Here is a 27232-nt window from a genome sequence, read left to right on the forward strand (position 1 = left end):
CTGTTCTCCCAATACATCCAATGAAAGAATCCAATGAAAGAGTATGTTCAGTTTTTCTAGGTAGTTGATTCTTGGTTATAATCCAAGCACTTTTACTTTCCAGAATATTGTATTGCAACCCCTGTGAGGAGATATTATAGCTGCTTAATGTAGTTAGCAATGTAGAAGCAGCTAAATTTTGTGTTGTGACAATAGTTTCATGATATTTGAATTGTTTCTTTCTAGCTTCTTGTAATATTTTTTCCTGTGTTTTGAAATTTAGCTATAATATTCCTGGCAGTTTTTATTTGGGGATGTCTTTCAAAAGCTGATTGGTAGATTCTTTAAATTTCTATGTTACCCTCTGCTTCTAGGATGTCAGTTCAGTTTTCCTGGAGAGTTTCTTGAAAAATGACATCAAGGCTCCTATTTTGATGTTTTTAAATTATCTCTTCTGGATCTGTTTTACAGGACACTTTTCCCATTGAGATATTTTACATTTTCTTCATGTTTTTCACTCTTTTGGTTTTCTTTTAATTGTTTCTTGTTTTCTCATAAAGTCATTAATTTCTCTGAGTTCCATTTTACATTTGAAGGAATGTAATTAGAGAGCTCTCTTATTGCCTTTTCAATCTAACCAATTCTGCTTTTTAAGCTATTCTTGTCCTCATTGCTCTTTTGGAATATTTTATCCATTTGACCTGAACAGACAACCGTTATTAAGATGTTATTTTCTTTAGACTCTTTCATAGCCTGAGAACAATTCATATTATTCTTGTAGGTTTTGAATTCAGAATCTTTGACTTTGTTATGTTCTGAGTGTGTACTTTGATCCTCCATAAGGCCAAAGTGATAGCATATTCTTGGATTTTATTTCTATTGTTGTTTGCTCATTTCCCCAATCCATGACTGATTTTAAACCATTGTTAAGGTGAAGCTTTGCTTCTAGGGTAGAAGTTGCATTGTCTCAAGATTTAGGGGGTTTTGCAGTTGGTTTCAGGTACACCTCCAGGGACCTGCAAAATTCCCAATTCCTCCAAGGTCTGATGAGAGCCTATGACTGCTCTCCTGGCCTATGCTCTGCTCTATGCATGACCATAAGCACTTTCCTGAAACTATGATGAGGGTCCCTGATCTGCACAGGCAGTGAACTCTGTTTTGCTTCAAACTCTTGCTGAAACTGGAGCCCCATACTGGGATCTGGATCTGAGTGTGGGTGAAACAACAGAGTCCTGCCTCAGGGAGAGTAAAAAAGACCTCTGCCATCTCCCCAGACCATCTTACCATCTGTGGGTTTAGCCCTCTAGAAGCAGCTGCTGAATGGCTCCCTACTATTTTACTCCTCTGGCCTGCTCCTGGTCCCAAACGGCCAGTTCTACATTGAGGACTGTGTCAAACTGGGTATCAGTCTCACTTTGCAGGAGAGTTTTCCTACCGACTTGCCAAGTTGTATTTGGCAATGCCTGGGCTAAGAGGTTTTGAAACCACCACCACCACTGCAATGGATTCATCTGTTCCCAAGGACCCAGATAACTGTTGTCCATTCCTGTATGACTATAGTTGGCTGCTCCAGAGTAGCCAAGGCTATGGTATAAGTCCTTTTTTGTTTTTCTATTTAACTTATTTATTTCTGAGATATTTATTCATTTATTTATTCATTTTTAATATAAATATTTTATTTGTTTTCCAACTAAATACAATAGAAGTTTCTACCTATCATTTTTGTAAGGTTTTGAGTTTTACAATTTTCCCACATCCTCTCTTCCCTACCCCTCCATCCCACAGAAAGCAATCTGATAAGCTTTATGTTGTTTCAGTGTTATGCATTGATCAAAATTGAATGTGTTGATAGGAAAAAACACACATCCTTGAGGAAGAAACAAAGTACTAGAGATGACAAAATTATGTAGTACATAAAACAATATTTTTTAAAAAAACTTGAAGGTAATAATACTTGATATTTCTTTAAGCTCCACAATTATTTCTTTGGATGGTTTTTTTTTCCATCACAGATATACTAAAATTCTCCCTGAATATTACACTGATGGAATGAGCAAGTCCATTAAAGTTGATCATCACCCATGTTGCTGTAACAGTGTATAATGACCTTTTGGTTCAGCTTATCTTACTATGCACCAGTTCATTCAAGTCCTTCCAGGCTTCTCTGAAACCCCATACCTCCTAGATTCTAATAGAAAAATATAGTTCCATAACATACATATATCACACGTTTTTTAGCCATTTCCCATAACTCGATTTGCAATTCTTTGTCACCACAAACAGAGATCCCAAAAATATTTTTGTACAAGTGAAAGTTTTACCCTTTTTTTCCATCTCTTCATGGTATAGACTCAATAGTGGTATTGCTGGATCAAAGGCTATGTACATTTTATAATCCTTTCTGTATATATCCAAATGGATCTCCAGAAAGATTGGATCAATTCACAGCTCCAGCAACAATGCATTAGTGTCCCAGATTTACCACATTCCTTCCAACATTGATCATTGTCATTTCTGGTCATATTGGTCAATCTGAGAGGTGTGAGGTGGTTTCTCAGATATGTTTTAATTTGCATTTCTTTATTCCATAAAGATCTAGAGCAATTTTTCATATGATTATGAATTGCTTTGATTTCTTCATCTGCAAATTGCCTTTGTTTCCCAATTTACATTATTAACTCTTTATTACCCTCCATGCAATCTTCCCTCTGTCTGTATAATATCAAACTGGCTATTTTCCAACATGAGAATTATAACTCCATTAGAGAAAATATACTTATACAGAAGTATTGGATAATCAAGACTTTTCTATGACTCTTAAAGAATGATTTAAAAATAATATCCCCCCTTTCTTCACCTTATCCCTATTTACCACTATATTGCTTCTTAATACTACTTCCTTCAGAGTGTTTTCTCTCTTATATCCCACCCCCTTCTTCATTTTTCCACTTTCCCTTTTCCCCTTCTTCCTTCCCTTCTTTGTGTCAATTCTTCCTCTCCCTCTCCCCTCACCCTTTCCCCTCTTAATACTTGAAGAGTAAGATAAGTTTCTAAAACTGAACTGAATGTTTGTTGTAAATCCTTCTTTGAGCCAAATCTGATGAGAGCAAGATTCAGGCAGTTTTCATCTCCTCCCTTCTACCACTATATTGCAATGGGGCCTTTGCACCTCTTCATGTGATTCAATTTACCCCATTCAATCTTTTCCGTCCTCTCATCTATTTACTGTTCCCCCTTTAAATGGAGATATTATTTTTAAATCATTCTTTCAGAGTCATAGAAAAGTCTTGATTATCCAATACTTCTGTATAAGTATATTTTCTCTAATGGAGTTATAATTCTCATGTTGGAAAATAGCCAGTTTGATATTATTTGCTATTTTTTTCTTTTCCCTTTTTGACTTGTTCATGTACCTCTTGATACAAATCTCCTATTTGAAATCTAAATTTTCTCTTTAACTCTTCTCTCTTAATTAGGAAATGTTGGAAGTTTCTCATTTTTCTTAAATGACCACCTTTACCCCTGGAAGAGATGCTCACTTGCTCTTCAGAATATTACATTCCAGCTCCTTCTATCCCTTAATGTTGATGCATACAGGTTCTGTGCAATTCTTACTGTGGTTCCTTGATGTATAAAATGTTTCTTTCTGGCTGCTTACAGGATTTTCTCTTTTATCTGATAGTTCTGGAGTTTGGCCATAATATTCATTGGTATTTATATTTTGGGATCCCTTTCAGGAGGGAATCAATATATTCTTTCAATAACTATTTTTCCCCTCTGGTTCCAAGATAGCAGGGCAATTCTCCTTCACTATACCCTGAAGTATTGATTCAGGCATTTTTTTCTCCTCAATCGTTTCAGGAAGCCCAATGATTCTTAAATTGTCTCCCCTGGATCTATTCTCCAGGTCAGTTGTTTTGATGATGTATTTTACATTTTTCTTCTATTTTTTTCATTTTTGTGGTTTTATTTGACAGATTCTTGTTGTCTCATGCAGTCATAAATTTCAACAGATCCTAAACCTTTTTTAAGAAAATTTGCATCCATTATATTTTGCAACTCCTTTTCCAGTTAGTCAATTCTATTTTGAAGGAGTTTTACATTTGCCCGATTGTGATTTTGAGAGACTTAATTTATTTTTGCACTCATCCTATTGCATTTTTGTTTTCTTGTTGCAAGATGATAAGTTTCTCTGCCAAAAATGTTACTTTTCTTTTGAGTTTCTTTTCCAAATTTTTCCAAATTATTTTGAAAATCCATCCTGATATCTTCTTTTTTTTTTAGGTTTTTGCAAGGCAGATGGGGTTAAGTGGCTTCTCCAAGGCCACACAGCTAGGTAATTATAAAGTGTCTGAGACTGGATTTGAACCCAGGTACTCCTGACTCCAGAGCTGGTGTTTTATCCACTATGCAACCTAGCCACCCCAATCCTGACATCTTCTAAGAAGTTTTTCTGGTCTGGAAAACAATTCATATTTTCTTCTGAAATTCTAGTTCTTACTAAGTTAGGATCCTTGTCTTCAAGGCAACATTCAATGAACCATGCATATGTTGGCCTTTCTTCTTTTTTGTAGGATCTTGTGTTGAGGGAAGAACTAGTTAACAGATTTTTGGTGCTGAGATCCCTAGAAGCTTTGCTCACTAGGCTAAGTAACTCCAAGTGGACCAGCTAGTAGGAAATGCTAGACACTTTCGCTGGAGGGTCTGTGACCATGATTCCCTAGACTGAGGGAGTGGGGAGCAAGAGGATCTAAGTTATCCTTGGAAGAATGTGAGTTGGGTGCTCTGGCTATTTAGTTAATCTATTTAATCCCCAATCAGCACTGCGGGAGGTCTGCTGCCCACAGCTGAGCCTGGAGTTGTAGGGGAGCTGTTATTATGTGTGTTCTGGAAAGATCACTTCCTCCAACAGGTATTGGAGGGAGAAGACTTAATTGGAAACACGGATACTTTGCTGAAAACATGGGGGCTTATGGCCCTGTACTTCCAGACCAGGCAAACTGACAGCATAGATTTCTAGCTGCTGCACTGGAGCTCTCGCCCCCCATACAATAAATGCTAATGGAGCTCTCCCTGCTGCCGTGAACACAGCAAATGTTTCTCCCTCTTATTTCAGGTTGGTCCCCTAGTCTTACTCTGGTGCCCTTGTGCTGGCTCACTGCTCTCTGTCTGTGGCTTGCCTATGATCACCTGTGAAAGACCTGCTGATAGATATTCTTCTCTTAGGATCTTCTCGGGGTTTTGTGGAACCAAATTCTGTTAAGAATCTTGGAACTTGTTAGTCCTAAGGGAAAGCTGGAAGAACTTAAGACAGTGCTTGGCTTCTGTCCTCCATCTTGGTCAGAAGTCCTGTAAGTCCTTTTTACCCTAGTGCACAGACACTTCTGGCAGAACTTCCAAGTTCTCCTGGGCTGCAAAATTGTTTTTCTCAGGCTTTTTGTGTGTTCTGCCACTCTAGAATTGGGTTAAGGTAATTATTTAAAGCTATTTGGAGTGGTGTGGGGGAGAGCTCACTTTCTTTTACTCTGCCATCTTGGCTTCACCCTCTCAGAAATAATAAGTAATCTAATTTTGAAGAACAAATCACAAAAAACAATCATTTTCATTGTAAGTAACATACCGAAATTTATTGGATGCAGTCAAATCAATAGCTAGGGAAAATGCATATTTTTAATATAACTGCAAATTTGAGAAAGAACATATTAATCAGTTATGCAGGTAACTTCAAAGAACAGAAAACATTAAACCTCCAACTTTAATCAACTAATTGAAAATCCTGATAATCAAAGGAGGGATTAATAAAGTTTTAAAAAATGAATTTATAAATAAAACTAGGAACTGGGGGCAAACCATTGGTTAATTGGATTCTTTTAATAAAAAGGATACATTAAATAGCCATCATCAAAAAATGAAAATTGTCAAATTCCCTTCAACAAAGATGAAATTAAAACATTTAATAGGAACTACTTTTGCAAAATTATGTGCTAATAGTCTATGAGAAATGGATGAATATTTATAAAATATAAATTTATATCAATGTAAATAGAATACTTAAATAACCCTATATTAGAAAAGAATTTGAAGGAAATGGTCTAGCAGTACCAGCTCTCAAACAATATCAAAAAGTAGTAATCAGCAGAACAATCTAGTAGATTAGTACTATCTAGTACTCTCTGGTAGATCAGGAGAATAGATTAGGCACACAATGAACAGTTATAAATGCCCATATCAATGCAAGGTTTGGGGAAAAGAACTCATTATTTGCCAAAAATTGCTGTGAAAATTAGAAATTGGTTTGACAGAATCTAGGTAAAAAACAACATATCACACAGTATACCAAGAAATGCTCAAAATTGTCATATGATTTGAATATAAAATTTGATACCATAAATTAGGGATGCATGGAAAAAATTTCCTGACAGTTCTATGGCTAATGGAACAACATATGACCAAACAAGAGATAGACAGCATTAAATGATAGAGAATTGTTAATTTTTATTATATTAGATTATATTAATTATTTTTTGGAAACAAAACTAATGTTCCTAGATGAACAAAAATGCAGGAGATCAGGAACAAAAGTTTCATGCTCAATCAAGTTTTTTTTTGGATAACGACATTTATTTCTCATTTCTCCAATATATGAAAAGCAGAGTCATATTTATAGGAATACAAGCTATTCAGCAGTTGATAGATGGTCAACAGATATGAACAGTGAGTTTTTTGAAGAAGAAATCAAAGATGTCAAAAGTCACATAAAAATATGGTCTAAATTATTACTGATTAGAGAAATGCAAATAAAAAACCCTATGGCTTCACCTCACACCCATCAGATTGGTTAATATTACAGAAAAGGAAAATGGCATACGTTGGAGAGGATGTGGAAAAATTTTAACTGTTTGTAAAGTGGTGAACTGATCTAACTATTTTGGAGAGTAATTTGAAAATATGCAAAAAAATGTTTTTAACCTTCAATATCTTTTTTACACAGAAATAATGCTCGTGTGACAAAGAATTGGAAATTGATTAGATATCCATCAATTGGGGAATGGCTAAACAGGTTGTGGTATATAATGGAATATTAGTGTGCTATGATGGATTCAAAGCAAGATGGTTTCAAAAATCTTATATAAACTGAACAGAAGTGACTTGAGAAGAACTAGAAACACATAGTGCATAACAACAGCAATTCTGTATGATGATCAAATGTCAATGACTAAGGTGTTTTGATCAATGGAATGACCTGACAGTTCTGAAAACTTATGAAAACTGCCTTGTATCCGCCTCCAGAACAATAACTATTGTACTCTGAATATGGATGAAACATACTTTTATTTTTTCTTTCCTTATTTTTCTGAGTTCTTTTTTGGATGGGAGGAGTTGGTGGTTTTAGGTTCGTTTTGCTTTTTTCTGTTTTTTCCTACATGGCTTATATAGGAAAATGTTTTGCATGCCTTAAAATGCATAATCTCAACCAAATTACTTGCCTTTTCAAGGAGAGTAATGACAGAGAAGGAGAAAGTTGGAAACTCAAGATTTTTTAAAAATATCAAAATTATTTCACACATAATTGAGAAATATTTAATGAAATAAATAAAAATATATTAGGAGATCAGATTTTACTCTGAAATTATTATACCCTGTGACTGAATATTAAAATACATTCTGAACAAAAAACGAAGACAAAGCCTTATTTCAAATAGTTTGTTTATTCTATCATATTCTCATATAATTTCAGTTCTCAGTATAAAGTATAAAAATTATATTTCAAAATAATATACTGCTATATAATTTTTTATGAAAATAATTTCCATGTATTTTTGTTAAATCTTGTCATCTGCATCACGCACACAACATTTTGCATGAAAAAGTGCTATGTTTTACCTGAACTTTGACATGTATTATGCCGTTAGTTAAATTTTTAATGGACAAGATTATACAAGAAACTCATTACATAAGATATAGGATGTTGTAAAACAGTAAAATTAATTACTTAAAATCACAAGAAGACTTTTGGCATACTATTTAAGAAAATGTTTTGAACATCTAAACAATAAATTAAAAAGGAACTGTTACATCGAGAACCATGAATGTTTCATTGTTCAAAATAATTATATAAACTCTGTGAAAAATATACACATGACTGTAGTACAAAAAAGTTCATAAGAAAAGTTCAAATAAAATGCTATGTTAGCTATAGGGAGAGTTTCCTCTTTAGTATTTGCTTAGGAGAATATCACATTCTTATTTCTTCTGAGCTTTCTTTCTGCTGTGTCTTCAGGCAGGATGATTTATAATATCCAAGCATACTCTGAAAAAAGTATGCTTGTGATTCTCTATAGAATATAATCCTCCCTTATGTTAATGTACAGATAAAATATGATGCTACAACAATAAATTCATCTTCATATTACTTTGTGAAGAGATGATAGTGTTTTATAATATGTAAAAAGCTAACCTTTTAAACAGGGTTACTTTTTGTATCTTTGACATTAACTGGCTGTGTGATTCTTAATAAGTTCCCTACTTCCTTAGTATTTTAGTCATTCCTCTAATATTATAAGTTGTAGATAAGTCTTACTTGAACTGCTAGAAGAGGGATGTCCCTCATTTGAGATTATTTGATATCATTGAGTTCACAACTATGGTCTTTTTTTTAGTTTTATCTCTATGTGTCTTCAAAGAGAATAGAGAATATGTCAGCTGAGTATCTCTAAGACTATCTCTATAAATCTCATAGTTCTCTTAAGTGAATTTACAAAGGACTCTAATTTAACTTCCAAAGCCAAAAATGTGCATTAAACTCTTCTTTATATAGTTATTTAATGAATTATTTCTGACCTTAGTTGAATGACTCAGTTACATATATATTAAATTAAATAGCTATAATGGAATACATTGATATACTTGTATCTTCCTCACATCTTAAAATTAAATCAGTTGTCAATTTTTGTTTTTTCTGTCCTGGAAACATAATTGCAATCTATTTTCTTTACTTATATGAGCCACTACCCAAGTTGAAGCTCCAATTACATTTGCCTGGAATAGTACAGTAAATATTCAATTCTTCTCCCTACTTACAACTCTCCTTTCTCTTGTTCCACAAAACTGATAAATTGATATTTTCTTAAAGCACAGTTTTTATTATTAAATTACTTTTTACTCAAAACTCTTGAATGACTCTCTATCTTCCTTTTTTTAGAAAGATTTTATTTGTTGTACAATTTTCCCCCATTCTTGCTCCCCTCCCCCACCCCCCACAGAAAGCATTCTGTTAGTCTTTATATTGGTTCCATGTTATACATTGATCTCAGTTGAATGTGATGACAGAGAAATCATATCCTTAGGGAAGAAAAATAAAGTATGAGATAGCAAAATTACATAATAAGATAACATATTTTTTTCTCATTTGAAGGTCTTTGTTCAAATTCCATAATTCTTTCTCTGGATACAGATGGTTTTCTCCATTGCAGATAGCCCAAAGTTGTCCCTAGTTGTTGCCCTGATGGAATGAGCAAGTCCTTCAAGGTTTATCATCACCCCCATGACTCCCTATCTTCTTTAGGATAAAATATACAATTCACAGATTGATATTTAAAGCCCTCCAAAATCAAATTTATTACCTTTCCAATCTTATTCCATATTGCTCCTCTTCCTATACTCTTGAGCCAAGTAAATTGAAATTAGCAAATCCTTAGAAATTACATTTCATATCCTGATCTGTCCCTTTTTACCGAGATCTTCAATATCTGTAAAATAACTCTCCCCATCTCTGCTTTTACCATTCAATCCTTAGCTTCTTTCAAAGCACATCTAAGGAGATATCTCTTATATGACATGCTTTCTGATCCTTCCAGTTGTTATTGTATATTATTTCTTAAAATTATTTTGTTTTACTTTATATTCGTAAAGCAATGATTGTTTGTACTGATTACTCTTGTTTGCAACTATTTGCCCATAAAAATATCAGGAGAAGAGGAACTAATTACCTACCTAAGATCACTCAATGACCCCATCAAAATATTTTGTCCTTAGTTCATTATTCGTCTGCTGTTAAGAGTTAACTATTTGATCTCTTTAGAATGAATAGACTTTCTGCAAGATAAAGATTAACAGGATGTCTTAAGGGATTTGGAGGAGAATTTTCAAAAGTGAAGGGAAATGTTTTACAACAGGCATGGAGAGGGGAAAACGATTCATTTGACCATCATTTTCAATGTGCTTGCGTTATATTTCTACTGCCTTCCTCATTCAGATTCCTTAAAGAAAGACATCTTTCTTTAAGTATATCACTTTCTTTCCTCCTTTTCAGATCTCAAACTCTTCCAATCAGGCTTCCATCACTTCTTCTCAAATGAAATTGGTTTGCAAGGTTACCATTGATTTCTTTTTTACTAAAGACTCTGTCCTTTACATAGCCTTCATCTTTCTTCACATCTTTGCAGACTTTGACATTGTTGACCACTCTATACTTCTGGATGATCTATTCTACTTGACCTTCATGGTATTGCTCTGTTGTTCTCCTCATGCCTTCATGACTCCTCTTTCTTAATCTTTTTAATAGCAATATGATTTATGTTCTGCTTCATTCACACTTTTCATGTACATTTCACAGATTTAATGCATAACCCCCCCCCCCCCCTTTATCTTCTCTCTCCATATTTTAACTCTCGGATTTCATTTGTCTCTTTGAAAATGATTCTAAAACAAATTATTTCACCCTAATTTCTCACAAGATCTATTCCAAAATTTTCAACTTCCTGTTGTACATCTCTAAATGTTCCATAGACATCTCAAATTCAACATGTACAAAAATAAACATTATACATATATAATTACCAATTATATTAAACATTATATGTTACAGATACTACACTTGACAGAAAGATTCTTTCCTATAGAAGGGACATACCTTGACTGGTTTAGAAGTTCTGTATTTGTGGATTGTCACAAAGTCCTGTGTAGGGTTATCTACAGCCATCAACAAAAATATTTTTAAGTACCATTTCTCAAGTACTGTAGTAGGTTCTGGAAATACAATGAAAAAGAAAGTAAGGGAGAAAGGAAGGGAGGAGAGAGAGAGAGAGAGAGAGAGAGAGAGAGAGAGAGAGAGAGAGAGAGAGAGAGAGAGAGAGAGGAAGGAAGAAGTTATGTTATAAGTCTTCTTGATTATATGTCTATAGTATCCCTCAAATCTACTTCTCTTTTCTCTACTAATTATAATTCAATTTTTCACCACTTGTCCATTACCCTATTCCTTTCCATTATCCTATTCAAATAGCCTTTTAATTGACATCCTTGCATCCATTTTCTCACCTTTTCAATCCATTTTCTACATAGTGACCAAAATGATAGTTCTAAAACTCAAATCTGTCTCTGTCACTCCTTTGCTCAAGTATAGTTGTTAAATCCCTTTTTTCTCCGAAGGGTCCATGGTATATAGTTCTTTTTAAAACTTAAATACCTTTAAATGCATTTTGAATTTCTTTCGTAGAATGATTTTATTGGCTGCATGGACTGTATCCTTTTCTTCCTCCTCCTCCTCTTCCTCCTCCTCCTCCTTCTCCTTCTTCTTCTTTTTTGTAATCCTTGCACTTACTAGAGTACCTGATAAATAGTTACCTAATAACTTTCTTGTTGTTTCTGCAGCTGCTGATTGCCACACACTACCCTGGACTTTCATAAAACTAACAGGTGTTGAACCAGTTCAAGTTTTGTACCAACTAGATGAAGGAAATATCTTCTAATTTTAATAGTTGTATAAATGTTTACTCTTTTGTATAAAGTAAACTATAGTCAAACCAACTATAATATATAGGAAAGTAAATTTATTTTTATATTTTTAATCAATCACATTATTTTCAAATTTTCCTAATGTGTCTATTTTACATCAGAATAAAATATGTCTCTCAATATTTTATCAAAAACATAGAATTAAAAAAGTTTCAAGATCTCTTGAATAGGTCTAGAATTCTTTCCAAATCTGTTGGCTATATAGTTCTTATGAGTGACAATAATTATCATAATGAAAACTATTTCAGTAAATTTTTTGTTTGAAAAAATAATAATTATTATTATTAAATCCTAAATAAAATAATATGCGAAGAAATGGCTAAGATTCCTCAAGGATCCAAAAGGAATGTCCATAGCTATATCCTTTTGGCAGTTTTTGAAGCTTTAATTTTAGATTCCAACATTTCTGAGAATTGTTTAGTACATGTATCTGTATGCATATATATAATACATTTTTATATATAATACATTTCATATATATATATATATGTATGTATGTATGTATAAAATCCACCAGTTTAGCTGCTTGAACTTACTTTGTATTATTTAAACTATTAAATACCTGCTTTATATCCTGAAAAGAATTTTTCTCTAGTTTTCTTTATTTAGTTATCATTACAGAAATTGTGGTAAAAGGAAATTGATAACCTTCCAAAATTCCTGAGTATGTTGGAAGCCATTGAAAAAAAGCAGGATTGTCATGCAAGAGTTCACATATTCATGTCTCATAGTTATAAGTTTCTTACATAACTGGAAAGTTCATCTTAATTCTTGTCAAAGGAGTTTACAATACATTATTGGGCATCAAAGGCAAACAGTATCAATAAATTCACTGAAATTCAGATCATGTGATGATAAATCTTGCTTCCTGAGAACCAAATATTATATGAACTTACCTTCTCTCTTTAGAGGCTAAGAATATGTCCTTTTGCCCCCCCAATTAATAATTAAGTCTACCTAAGTCATACTTGATAACATAATGTAGCACAGAGGTGACATGGGTTTATTAAAGGGTATACAATGGATCACATGCCACATAAGTTCTTTTGGGGGGATTGAAAGGCAAAGTGGTTAAGTGACTTGCCCAAGGTCACACAGCTAGGTAATTATTATCTGTCTGAGACTGGATTTGAACTCAGGTACTCCTGACTCCAAGGCCAGTGCTCTATCCACTGCGCCACCTAGCCACCCATGCCACATAAGTGTTCATCAAAGTATTAATGGTTCTTTATAGATGGACCTTTAATGGAATGCATATTTTTCATTCTAAGAACAAAAATTAAGAAAAGTCTTATTGATAGATCAACAATCAAAAGTTCAAAAAAGCAGACCAAAGGCTGAACCTGATTTGTACTTCTATATCCACAGTAAAAAACATCATATATACACTTAAAGTATGAAAATAAATTTAGATTAACAATAACCAGCACTACCAACAAAGAAGATAAGGTTTTATTCAATGATTTTATCACTATGAGATCCAGGAATAGAGGAAAGGAGTTAAATATGATTCCTTTTTTGTGTGTTTTTCATTCAAAATTATTCATTCAATGAATTTAATAAATATATTTGACAGAATTTAACAAATATATTTAAAGCATTTACTCTATATCAGGAACTTTTCTTTGAAGCAGATATGACATGAAGCCTATCTGGAATGAAAGATTTTATATAGCTATGGATATTTCAGATTCACTGTGTCCATTTTTTTTGCTGAAGATTACTACTATTTTTTCTTACTACTTCTTTTGTACTAGACTTCTCTCTCATTGTTATATTCGGTTCAATATAATATACATAAATGGGAAGCCTACTGTGGTTCAAAGGCAACATAATAGGTGATGGGGGCAAAAAGACAACCCAAAATGAAATTATCCAAGACTTTAAGAAATTTAAATTTTTACTGAATTTATCTACCATATGTTCAGATAAATTAACTTAAAATACTATTAAGGAATAAATCAAGAATAAGAAATATTAACTACAAGGTCAGTCATAAAGTGGAGGAATTTCAGTTGTACTTTGAAGGAAATCAGTTTTAAGAATTTGATGAGAGCAAGGACTGAGTGATAGATATGGGGAATACTTTGAGCAAAGGCAGAGTGTCATGACATAGAATGCTGTGTACAGGAAAGAGCTGGTAAAGCACTTTGATTAGAGCAAAGAATGCATGAAGGGTAAAAATGGGATATAAAACTAGAAAGAAAAATAAAGGGAATGGGAGACATATTGATGAGGCCTTTAAAGATTTTTCCATTTAATTCTAGGGACATCACAGAGGCTTCTGAAGAATTTTGAGAATGTAAGAGACAAGGTCAGATTTATGTTCTAAGAATATACATTTAAAAGTCAAATGATGGATAGATTAAAAAACAGAGAGGTCAAAACAAAACAAAACAACAAAACCCCTTCAGAATCTGATGAACACTAATTTCACTTTAAAAAAAAAAACATCTCTTTTGTACTTCTTTCACTTAATCCTGATTCCTCAGACCAAAAATGAATAATCTGTAAATAAATTTAACACAAATGTGTATATAATATTAATCTGACTGTTCACTGCTGAGGGGAGGGGGGCAGGAAGGGAAGGTGCAAGGAAATTTTGTAACAAAATATATATATAGGCATATGAATGAATGTTGGATGGACACATCAACAGCATTATGAAATGAACAACCTTGATAGAAGCAACTCTTCTTGACAGTACAGAGAGCTAGGACAACTGTATTTGACTGGTTATGGACTACATTATCCCCAACCAGAGGAAGAAAAACAAAATAAAACAAAACACACAGGCAAAAAACCCTTCCAAATATGATGAACACTTTATAAAAATTATTGTTTATGTATCTCTGTCCCTTAATCCTAATTCCTTATGCCCAAAATTACTAATTTGTAAATATGTTTAACAAAATGTGTATGTAAAATGCTAACCTGACTGATCAATGCTGAGGAGTGGGGTGGGAAGGGCGGGAAATCTTGGAACTTCAAAATATGTATGTTTGAATGGATGAAAATAATAGACAAATAATTTTTTTAAAAATTAAAAAATAAAAATAAGAATGAAATTAGGAAATCTTTCATAACATATTTTTGGAATAAAAGAAATTATCAGTTAAACAACAGAAAGGTTAGAAATAGAAAGACTACTTAGTTATTATAACAGCAAATTTGAAAGGTGGGTGATGATGGGAATCTGTATAAAGGTAAAAACCATATGAAAGGACAAGCTTAATCTGGTTCTTGAGAGTCAATTGTTAAATTTTTAATATGAGTATTTACAGCTCAGAAATTGACATATTAAACCTTAATTTATTGTATTGTTGATTGTCTAGTGTTGAAAAATGATGATGTGTCTAGTAATGAAAAAGTGATGAAAAATCCACCCCACTCCCCTCAGCAGGGCACAGTCAGGTTAGCATTTTACATACACATTTTGTTTAACATATTTGCAAATTAGTAACTTTTTGCATGAGGAATTAGGCTTAAGGCAAAGATATACATAGGAGATACTTTTATAAAGTGTTCATCAAATTCAGAAGGGTTGTTTTTATTTCTGTGTGATTTGTTTTGTTTTGTTTTTCTTCCTCTGGTTGGGGATAATAGAGTCCATAACCAAGCAAATATAGTTGTCTTAGCTCTCTGGACTGTCAAGAGGAATTCCTTCCATCAAGATTCTTCATCTCATAATGTTATTGGTGTGTACTTGTTCTTTTGGTTCTACTCCCTTTAGTGAGCATCAGAGGCCCTAAACCATTCCATGCTTTGATTCTCTAGATTCCAACCACTTATGGTTTGTTATAGAACATAGTATTCATGTGCCATAATTTGTTTAGCCATTCCCCACTTTATGGATATTCCCTCAATTTCCAATACTTCGCTGCTGCAAACAGAGTTGCTATGAATATTTTGGAACATGTAGGACTTCTTCCATTTTTTATAATTTCTTCTGGATATAGTCCTAGAATTGGAATTGCTGGATCAAAAGGTATGAACAGTTTTATGGCTCTTTGGACATAGTTCCCTATTGCTCTTCAGAAAGGATGGATCCATTCACAACTCCGCCAGCAATGCATTAATGTCCCAATCCTCCCACAACCTCTCCAACATTTTTCATCTTCCCTTTTTTCATATGGGTTAATCTAATAGGTGTGAGATGATACCTCATTATTGTTTTAATTTGCATTTGCATTTCTCTAATCAATAGTGATTTGAAGCATTTTTCATATGCATATATATATATATATATATAATTTAAGTTCTTCACTTGAAAAGTGTCTATTCATAGCCTTTGACCATTTGCCAATTGGGGAATGATATTATTCAATATTTATAGTATACTCTTGGATGTGAGAGGCTCTATGAAGATGGAAATTACAAGACTTGAAATCAAGTGGATATGAGGTCAGGAGATATAAGGGAGAAAAAAATAACTAAAATGACTATTGTACACCTATATGTCTTGAAGAATCATAACAGTTTTACAGAAATAAGGAGAAATAAATTAATTATAAACATATTGAGATTGAGCCAACCACATGAGATGGCTAGTTGGAAGTAAGGCAGAATTTCAGTTTGAGGCTAAGAGATTATTGATGGATATAGATACTTTGGAGCTAATGTGATGGTGAAGAAAGAGGACATTAAAAGAGAAAAGAATATAGTCAAGAATAGGTTGTTGGGAAATTCTTTATGAAAATACATATATATCTAAATGTATTTTTTTTAATTTTGGTCTTTAAATTTGCCCAATATCTGTGAAATCACCAAACTATGTTATCAAGTTTATTTAATAAAAAATTAACTCTATATGGAATATGTCAAACACAATTATACAAATACAACCCATATCAGATTGTTTGCTGCCATGGGGATGAGGGGAAGAAGTGAGAATGGTAGAAACATATGGAATGCAAAAGCATTTCAAAGGATGACTGTTGAAAGCTATTTTTGCATGCAACTGAAAAAATGATAGATGAACGAATAGATGAATGAACAACTAATAAATCACCAGATAAATGCTTATAAAAGAATAAACAAGCAAATAAGTAAGTTCTAGATTTACTGGAAAACTTCTAGAATATAAAATTTTTCTCAAATTTGGCTTTTCCTCCTCAAGTCTCCTCTCTATCCTCTCACCGTCTTAACCGAAGTATTTTGTGGCACCTTTTCTTCTGCTTTAGTTCTCAATGTAAAAGGCTTGCAATGCTTATAATAATAACATAGCTTATTTCTTGATGAATAAAGCTAAGAAATTGAATGACTGAAGCATTTTTGAAAGTGCACATAAAAAAGTAACACAATCCCTACTGTCTTGGAATTCACAATATAATGGGTTAGACAATACATATAGATTTTGTTTCATCTAAAAATCAGATGGAAAAATGCCATGGTCCTTAGAGAATAAAGGAAGACTCTTCTATATTGTCACTTAAATAAATAAAAATCACATATGTTTCTTGTGTTAAACCATTTGCTGAAGAATTTGGTAACAACATCTCTTTTGTTTCCAAAATTATAGCTGCAGCAATGTAAGGGCAGTTATCAATCTAAATCTCCATGATGTTTCTTTCCCAGAAAGATGGTTTCACATATAAATCTGGAAGCATCATGCTTCTTGAGCTTTTTGGTTCTATCATTCCAAACTATCTTCATTAGGGGCAGAGAAGATGGTGGTCAATGTGTACAAAGTGCATTGTACTTTGACTTTCTTAACACTTGATGTCTGTTAGTCTCTTACTCTGGGTGCTGGGTGGCCCAGTTGCTTGCCAGTTAATCTGTTTTTTTCTTTCTTGTGGATGGCACTTGGTTGGCATTAGTGTTTCTGACTACTTTCTTCTCCACATACTTCTCCACATACATTTCTTCTCCATCTGCATGTATGACTTTTAAGACTGGGCTATAAACTGGGCTATAAACCTGTGTTCTAGTTGTTGCTGCCATTCCCAGAGCTCTGTGCTTATGTATCTATTGCTGGCAAATGATTAACAGATGTTACTGCTTTTAATTGATGCAGGTCCCTTCTCTAAATTGATTTCTCCTACTAGTGTTCAGCTGAGAGCAGGCCTGGTGAGTTTTGCATATGCTACAATTTACAATATACCCAGAAATGATTCAGGGTCATCTCTCTTAGAAACTAAGTCAAGAGGATGAGCTAATTGCCTTTCATTACTTTATGTCTCCCACCACTCAGAGTAATGCTTCTGCTACACTTCTTTACTTGTCCTGAGAGTGATAGGTAGTTGAAAATTTGTGTAGATGGCTGGATCTTTTACCACAGAGTGCATCTACATGAATGATGCCTATGGAGGTGAGGTTAGAACTCAGATTTCATAACAATATATAATTTTGGAAATGCAAATAACCTCTCAAGTTTCTTTCAACTCTAAATCTATAATATTGTTATATTAATTCATATCTTTCTGGTCTCATTTAGCTGATTGTATTTCTATTATTAGTATATCCCTGTTGTTTTATTTTTATATGCTCAAGGTCTTTAATTGAGTTATTTTCCTCCTGAGAACTTTGATAATTGCATTCTTTTTTGTTAATATTTACTCATTGATCACTTCTTGATTTCTTCCCTTTAAAGTGTGTTTTTAAGGGGATTGAACCTCAAAGCTATCTCATAGTCTTCCAACATTGGTCATTTCACGTTTCATCAGCTACAATATATGTCCCACTTGACTTGGGAGGGAAAATTGATCCCAGTCAACTGGTAGACATCTCCCACAAACACACACACACACACACACACACACACACACACACACACACACACACACACAAACACAAACTCACACATACCCTGCTGTCTCTTTCCATAGTTCTTTGACTTAGCTCTGACTGGGTAATGATGAGCTGCTGACCCAAGGAAGGCAAGGTTTTGCCTTATTTATCTCTGTATAGGCAGGAACAGGGATAGAACTGAATTCTATTAATAACTTGTACAATCTTGCTACGGTTTGTTGATAGAAGGAGTTCTAAGAGAGAGTACTGGGGGATTGTCCTGTTTTGCTTAGTTTATCAGGTTTGTTATAATATTAAAGAGGTTGCCATCCTAAATTGTGGATAGAACTGAAATTGTTTTATTACTTCAACATTTTTCTTATTTTAGAGAGATCTGAGAGATTGTGAGGATTGAAAAAAATTGTCTTGGCTTCTCTTTAGTCACATGATCTGAAAGTCATAAATAGGTATTTATTTTAAGATTTAAAGGTATAATTATTGTCAACAGCCTATTTTTGTAAATATATGAAAGGGAAATATACTTGTATGCTAAAGCCAAAAAATATGATTAATTTGCAAGTGTTTTTCCTCAACAAGATTATTCTTAGGACCTGGAAACATGACTGTGCCCTGTCTGTGGCTTGTTTATAGCTACTTTTTGTTATTGTTGTTCAAACATTTTCAGTCATGTCTGATTCCCTGTGACCTTATTTGTAGTTTTCTCAATAAAGATGCTGAAGCAGTTTTTCCATTTTGTTCTTCAGCTCATTTTATAAACGTGGAAACTGAGGAAGACTGACTTGCCCAAGATTACATAGCTACATGAAATATTCATTTTAACATATTAACTTCCATCTCAGAACAATATCAGAAATAATGCAAAACACTAAACAAAATGATAAGAATAAATATTATTTAAATTGCATTTTACTTTTTAATTTATGAAATAAAACAAGTATTTCCAAAGCACAGTAGAATTTTTTTTAAAAAAGATGAATGCAGAGGCAACTAGGTGCATCAATGGATCCAGCCCTGGAGTCAGAAGGATCTGAGATCAAATCCAGCCTCAGACAGTTAATAATTACTTAGCTGTATGACCATGGGCAAGCCACTTAACCACATTGTCTTGTAAAAAAAGTTGATTGCACATGAAACTGTAAATTTATTATATTCACCTTGCTAATCTTTCTGAATACATAATAAAGTTATCATGTACACTTTTACCTTTACTTTGTTCTCTTCCTCCCCTACCCTAAAGCTAGAAGATATATATATATATATATATATATATATATATATATATATGATAAAGATATGGATGATAGATATCATATATAGTTATGATCTTTATCTATCTAAAACATTTATAATCATTGTATACATACTTCTATTTATCAGTTCTTTCCCTGCATTCAGATAGTGTCTTCCTTCATAGTTCCTTTGTAGTTATTTTGGGTACTTATAATAGTCAAAATGACTTATTTGCTCAAAATTATTCTTAAAAATATTATTACTGTATACAATATTATTTTGATTCTGTTTTCTCTGTTCTTTATTTTTTGTGGTATGTGATATATCTGTGGAGGAAATTTGGAGAGCCTACAATTTTCAGGCCAACTCCATCATCTTTAATTATTATTGCTATAATTACTATTATTATTGTTACTATATTTTTAATAAGATAGTAATAATAATAATAATAATAATAATAAAACCCAGAAAGAATATATATAGCAACAGTAAACCTCAGAAGATTCCCAATCTGGTCCAATACTGAATCCAAGTCAATTTTCCTAAATGATTTACTATCTTAAAATTGTAGGAATTGTTGAAGGTAGCAGTCCTTATAGATCCTCTCTGACCATCCCCATCTCAGAAACTCCATTCATCATTACTAAATCTCAAATTCCTTCAAACTATTTACTATCATATATGTGACTAGTTTATAGAAGCTCTTACTAAATTCTTAGTTCTGTTCTCAGCTGACAGTTGGGTGGTTTAGTATATAAAGGACCAGGCCTGGAGTCATGAAGATTCATCTACCTGAGTTTAAATATGATCTTAGGCATTTATTAACTATACATCCCTGGACAAGTCATTTGGTTCTTTTTGCTTCAGCTTTCTTATCTATAAAATGAGTTAAAGAAGGAAATGGAATGCCATTCTACAATCTCTGCCAAGAAAACCCTAAATGGGGTCTTGTAGAGTTAGGTATGACTAAAACACCTGAACATGTTCCCAGAAGCAACTACTGAAAATTTTCTCTGTCCTTAACCTTTCATCACCCCATCTCAAGATGACTTCATCTCTTATTCTGTCATTCATCTGGAGGTATGATATTTTCCATACTCCATGTCTAAAAATCCATTTAATGATTGTATCTTCCTCTGCTCCAGTCATTGAGGAATGGGTTTATAAAGTCCTTGAGAGAAGGGAGACATTTTGTTTTGTTTTTTAAACCTTTTTTGTATACTTAGAGTTTAGCATAATGTCCAGCATGTTGTAGAGGATTAATAAATGTTTTTCAACAGACTGAACAATTAAGGAGTTCTCAGGTGTAAATACTACACTTGTAACTTCAATTCCTTTGTATCTTATTTAGAGTCATTTCATTGAACACCAACTCCATCTCCCCCACTGTTAAAAGCATAGCTTCAGTGGCAATCCCCATCGATGTCTATACCATCTTTAAGTATAGTTCTACTCCAAAGGACCTGCTTGAGTCAGTTAAAGTATATTTTTACAGGTGATGATATGGAGGATGGTCCTGGGGAAATTGGAACGTATAAAATATCTCAATGTTGCCTATCATTATTTGTAATCATGACACTTTCCTCAGTGTCAAGTGAAGAAGAATTATATCTGATCTTTATCTCATGGTCATTTCCATGCAGGACAAAAATTATCAATATCCCCTACTTCTATGTACCAAATGAAAAATAGTAGTCAGTTTTCTTCTACATATGATAAGCTTTTAACAATGTCACCTATTTTCAAATACCCAATCTGCTTTTTTTCTGAGCACAGCAATGGCTTCAATGAGTTCCTACTCTAATTGTTGAATTATAGAATCTCAATCAGAATTGTTTTCTTGACCTACCATGAGGAATATATGATGTTACATTATTATCCAAATACATATGTGATTAAAAAAAGATACAAGGTAATGAGAATTTGACTAGGATTCAGAATCTAGTCATACATCTATTATTTTGTCATCTTGTGATCTGACCTTGGGCAAGTAACATAAACAATCTGCCCCTCAACTTTTTCTTTTGTAATTGAAAAATAAGGGTCTAGAATTTTTTTTTCTCCAAAATTACTTTGAATGCTTTGAAACATCTTTGAAATTTTGTTTATATTATTTATTTACTTTTGTTTGCAAAATCCTTCTTTGAAGCCAGTGCAACTCTGGACTTCCATGTAAACCCATCATACCTAAAAACAACATTCTTCCTACATATTAAGAAGCAAAATGGTGCAGTGGACAGATATCTTGTCTTGGAGCCTTACTTTAATTTACTGACTAGGCAAGTTACTAAACCTATAAGTTGCAGTAAAGCATTATTAGTAGTAGAAATTTCCACATCTAAGAGTTGTTTATATCACAAGTCAAAATTTTACTCCTTTTAGACATTATCTAATTTTAATCTGAGATTGAATCTATAAATTATTATTGTTTCCCTTAAAAGTAGTATCATGATATGAACAGTTTTCATTGATCTTAAAAAAACCACCAACATACATTTACCTAAATCTGTAGCATTAAGTGATTCCTTTACTTTGTTCAGTAAAAATCAGACAAAGCATGATTTATAATGTTTTCTCTACCAGATAACACTCTTGGGTTTTGAAGGGAAAATAAACTATGACACTTTTTAAATATGCTTTGTGGATTTAAAGAATAATCCACTAGAATGGGGACTGTACTCTAGGGTTTTGAATAGTCAGTCTTGGACTCATAAAAAGCATGTTACAGTAACACTGCTGGCTTGGAGATGTTTTGATGTGTTAGTAGTAAACAGCTCTTCTTATTGGATGTAGTTTTATTTCTTTTGGCATGATGGGGAAGTTTGTGGGTTTTCAAGCCAGGAAAAACTGAATTGCTCAGAACAATGCAGACTGGGAGATGTGGACCAAATGAAAGCTTCATCAGTACTTTACTTCTTTCTAAATGTAAATGTCACAGTGCACTGTTTTATCATTGATGCTCTTTATCATACAGGGTCAGAAGATGCTGCTAAAAATGAATTTCTATTTGTTTCCTTGCTTGAGTTTGATCATAAAATTCATATTTAAACAGTAGAAGACACTCGCACAAAATGTCAAAGAGAGGACAAGACATTTGGGCATTTATCAATTTATTAGGATCACATTTAGAATAATATTAACTCTAAGGTCTATGCCATGAGGAAAAAAGATAAAAAAAAACACAAATCAATTAGTCAATCAACATATAAATTCAATTTATCAATTGTTGTGTTAGACATTGCTGATACAAAATCAAAAATGAACTTATCTTTATCAACAGGAGGCAGACAAATACATTAAACTATATTAAAATTATAGAGAAAATAAATGCAAGGTAATTTAATAAGTGTAGGATAGAGGGTCAGAAAGGACTTCATGTAGGAGTAATTGAATTTACTGAACTTTGAAGGAAGTCAAGGATTTTGTAGCTGCAAAGAAAAGAATGCTTTGCCTGAAATTAGGAAGACAAATATTTCAAACTTCAAATCTGGTCTCAGACACTAACTAACTGTATTAATCTGGACAAGCAACAGTTCTGTTTGCCTTAGTTCCCTGTCTTTTTTAAGGTGTTCTAATTTTTCCTTTTTTTAAATTTATTAATTCATTTATTTATTTTCACATTACTACAATAGCCTTGTTTCAAAAGTCACATAAACACTCCATTCCCACAAAGACAGAGAAACCACAGGAAAGATAAAGTGAGACAAAAATATGTATTTCAGCCTGTGTTCAGATACTACTATCTATACTGCTGGGATGAATTGTGTTCTTTATCATATGTCCATCAGAGAAGCTCCTTCCATATTTTTTTCCAACAGTTACTACTGCTAGCTATATTTTCCTCTATGTTGTTCCTCAGAACTCCCATTTATTCTATGCTCTCTCCTTTCACCCTGAACTTCCTCAAAAGTCTGTTGTATCTGACTGCTTGCTCCCATGATCTTCCATCTTCTATCACCTACATTCTCTGTCATCACCCCCTGTCTTCCTTCTCCCATTCCTTTCCTCTCTTATTTTCCTGTAGGGTAAGATAGATCTCTATACCCCATGCAGTGTGTGCTAGTTCCTCTCTGCATCACTTCTGATAAGAATGAAGTCTCACTCATTCCCCTTCACATTCCCATCTTCCACTCTACTGCAAAAGCTTTTTCTGGTCACTTTTACATGAAATATCTTAGCCACTCCTATGTCTCCTTTGCTTTTCTCCCACTACATTACTTTCTCATTCTTTAACTCATTCTTCTTTTCTACCTTTATTCTACCTTTATATTCAGCTCCCTCCTGTCCCTTTTCTAGAGATATTTCTTCGAAATCTAATAAATGAAAAGGTTCATACAAATTATCAGTATCATCTTCCCATGCAGGAATACAAACAATTCAACATCTTTAAATCCCTCATAATTTGCTCTTTCTGTCCACCGTCTCTATGCTTCACATGGGTCCAGTACTTGAAAAGTTCAGCCCTGGTCATTTCAACAAAGAATTTTGAAAATCCCCTATTTCATTGACTATCCATCTTTTCCCCTAAAAGAACATATCCAGTTTTCCTGGGTAGTTGATTCTCAGTTGTAACCCAAGCCCCTTTGCCATCTGGAATATCATATTCCAATCCCTAATGTAGATGCTGTTAAATCCTGTGTAATTCTGACGGTGGATCCACAGTATTTGAATTGTTTCTTCCTAGCTACTTGTAATACTTTCTCCTCAACTTGGGAGATCTAGAATTGGATTATAATGTGTCTGGGAGGTTTTTTTTTGTTTGGAATCTCAGGTGATCAGTGGATTCCCTCAATTTCTATTTTACCCTCTGCTTCTAGGATATCAGGGCAATTTTCCTGGAGAATTCCTTGAAAAAGGAAGCCTAAGATCTTTCCTTGGTCATGACATTAAATTAGCACAATAATTTTTAAATTATCTCTCCTGGATCTCTTTTTCCAGGTTAGTTATCTTTCCAATGAGATATTTCACATTTTCTTCTAGTTTTCATTCTTCAGGTTTTGCTTTATTGCTTCTTGATTTCTCACAAAGTCTTCATTTTCCCCTAGTTCCATTCTATATTCAGAGGAATTATTTTCTTCAGAGAACTTTTTTTTTTATCTCCTTTTCCATCTGGCCAATTAGCTTATTTTTTTTTTAGTTTTTTTTTTTTTTGCAAGGCAAATGGGGTTAAGTGGCTTGCCCAAGGCCACACAGCTAGATAATTATTAAGTGTCTGAGGCCAGATTTGAACTCAGGTACTCCTGACTCCAGGGCTGGTGCTCTATCCACTGCGCGACCTAGCCACCCCTCCAATTAACTTTTTAAGACATTTTTCTCCTCTTTGACTTTTTTTGACTGCTTTTTACATTTGACCCAAACTATTTTTTTTTAATTTATAATGTGTATTTTATTTAGCCAAAAAGTTCAGAAATTTGTGAACAGGAATGTGTGAGACTAAGCAGTATGGTAGCCACATTTACATCCAGCTGTCCAGTCTCTGAAAATTGCCATTTCCATTCACATTACCAAGCAGGCATAAAGTTTTCTTAATTTTCCTTGAATTTGAAGATAAATTAATGAAAAGGAACTTGGAACATATATGTAATCCTCAAATGATTTCATGTTACCTTGCTTCTCATACTTCAGAAAGACCTAAATATTAGTGACTTCTAAGGAGCTGTTAAGTTTATTTTTCAAGAAAGGTTTTCCCTCTAATCTTTAAGAACAAGTAGACCCTTCATTTGCTTTGCCACTTATTTTTTCCATCACTTCTTTCTTTTTTGTTGCAAGGCAAATGGGGTTAAGTGGCTTGCCCAAGGCCACACAGCTAGGTAATTATTAAGTGTCTGAGATCAGATTTGAACCCAGGTACTCCTGACTCCAAGGCCGGTGCTTTATCCACTATGCCGCCTAGCCACCCCTCCATTACTTCTTTAATAATTACAAGCCAAAACTCAAAACTGGTTCCAATTCCACAACTGGTAAGAATAATGTCAACTTTTTCTACACTATTCTCTGATTTTCCATTCATCATCTTGTTTTTGGCTTGTAGGTGGGTTTTAACTTTGATTCCCAACTTATTTCATGAGCCAAGAGAGCTGTAAGTCCTGAACAAATGGTAGTGATGAGGCCTTTCCTTTTCTTTTGCTCTTTCAGCAATGTTTTCATCTCTGGGCTCTCACTCAAATTTTGTGCACCAAGATTACCACCAGGTAGGTCTATCACATCAAATGGTCCTTGCTTTTATTACCCTTTAGAGTGGCCTCAGGGCAAATGAGTCCATCTCTACTAAATTGGATTGGATCCTTTCCAGAAATACCTGTAACAATGCCTTTCATTCCAGCTCTCCTCATTAGATCAACAGGGATAACAGTTTCCATCTCCTCTATTCTTTTATCCAGGAGGACTAATGCTTTTTTGAAGTCATTTTTTTACATATTATTTTTAAATAATCACAATTACTCCAATGAACCTTTAACTGCAACCAAGTAATGACAAAATTGAAATTTGAGAAACTTTTCAAGGAGTAGTCCAAAAACCTTCACCTCACTAATGGCTTCTGGAGTGAAACAACCCAAACTGGCTTTTTTAAGATGTTAACTTCTTCAGTGTTTTTTGTTTCTCTTTCACTAAGCTGCTGACTTGGATTTTATGATTTTCCTGCATTGTTCTCATTTCTCTTTCTAATTTTTCCTCTACCTCCCCTGCTTGATTTTCAAAAATCATTTGAGTTCTTCCATACCTGAGACCAATTAATATTTTTCTTGGAGGTATTTCTTACCGAAATTTTGACTTTGGTCCCTCCATGGGACCAACAGTAATTGTCTATGTTTGTATTTTTTTCTTCTACTTTTTATTCATTTCCCCAGTCCATGACTTAATTTTAACTCTTTATTAAGGTGGGGTTCTGCTTCCAGGGTGAAGGACACATTTTTCCAAGCTTTTGAGAGTTTTGGAACACACCTCCCTGTTTCTAACTGCTGTCCTGATTTGTAATCTGGTCTGTGGATGATCACAACCACTCCCTTCATCCTGGAGCTGTGAGGGCTCCCTGGTCTGCTAAGGCAGTTCTTAGCCCCAGACTGCTTTCTGGATCTGAGTATTGGTAAAGCAACAAAGTCCTGTCCCAGGAATAGTGGAGAGACTTCTGCAGTCTCTCCCAAACCCCTTACAATGTGTGGGTTGAGTGATTTGGAAGCAGCTGCTGGTATCTCCACAGGTTACTGGGTTGGAAATGCACTGAAGCCTGTGCTGGCATAGGATCTACAGTCACTCTAGTGCAGCAGAGTTTTCTAGATGACCTTCTAAGTTGTCCTTGGAAATACCTGGGCTGAAAAGTCTGGAAATCACTTCTGCTGCTAGGGACTCCTAGTTCCCAGGGACCCAGGGACCCAGAGGGTTGCTCCTGGATATCTGGAATTGGTTCATTTCAGCATAGCAGCATGAACTGACCTACAGCCCTTTCCAACCCCTGTGGAACATATGCTTCCTGCAGATCTTC

At 33.8% G+C, this 27232-nt stretch overlaps 1 pseudogene; it reads right to left on the minus strand.

Annotated features, from left to right (window-relative positions):
- Positions 1-1310: 1310 nt before the first annotated feature.
- On the minus strand, positions 1311-26147 carry LOC141522858 (Parkinson disease protein 7 homolog; annotated as a pseudogene).
- Positions 26148-27232: the final 1085 nt, after the last annotated feature.

Source organism: Macrotis lagotis, chromosome 4 (genome assembly GCF_037893015.1).
Source record: "Macrotis lagotis isolate mMagLag1 chromosome 4, bilby.v1.9.chrom.fasta, whole genome shotgun sequence".
NCBI classification, from domain to species: domain Eukaryota; kingdom Metazoa; phylum Chordata; class Mammalia; order Peramelemorphia; family Peramelidae; genus Macrotis; species Macrotis lagotis.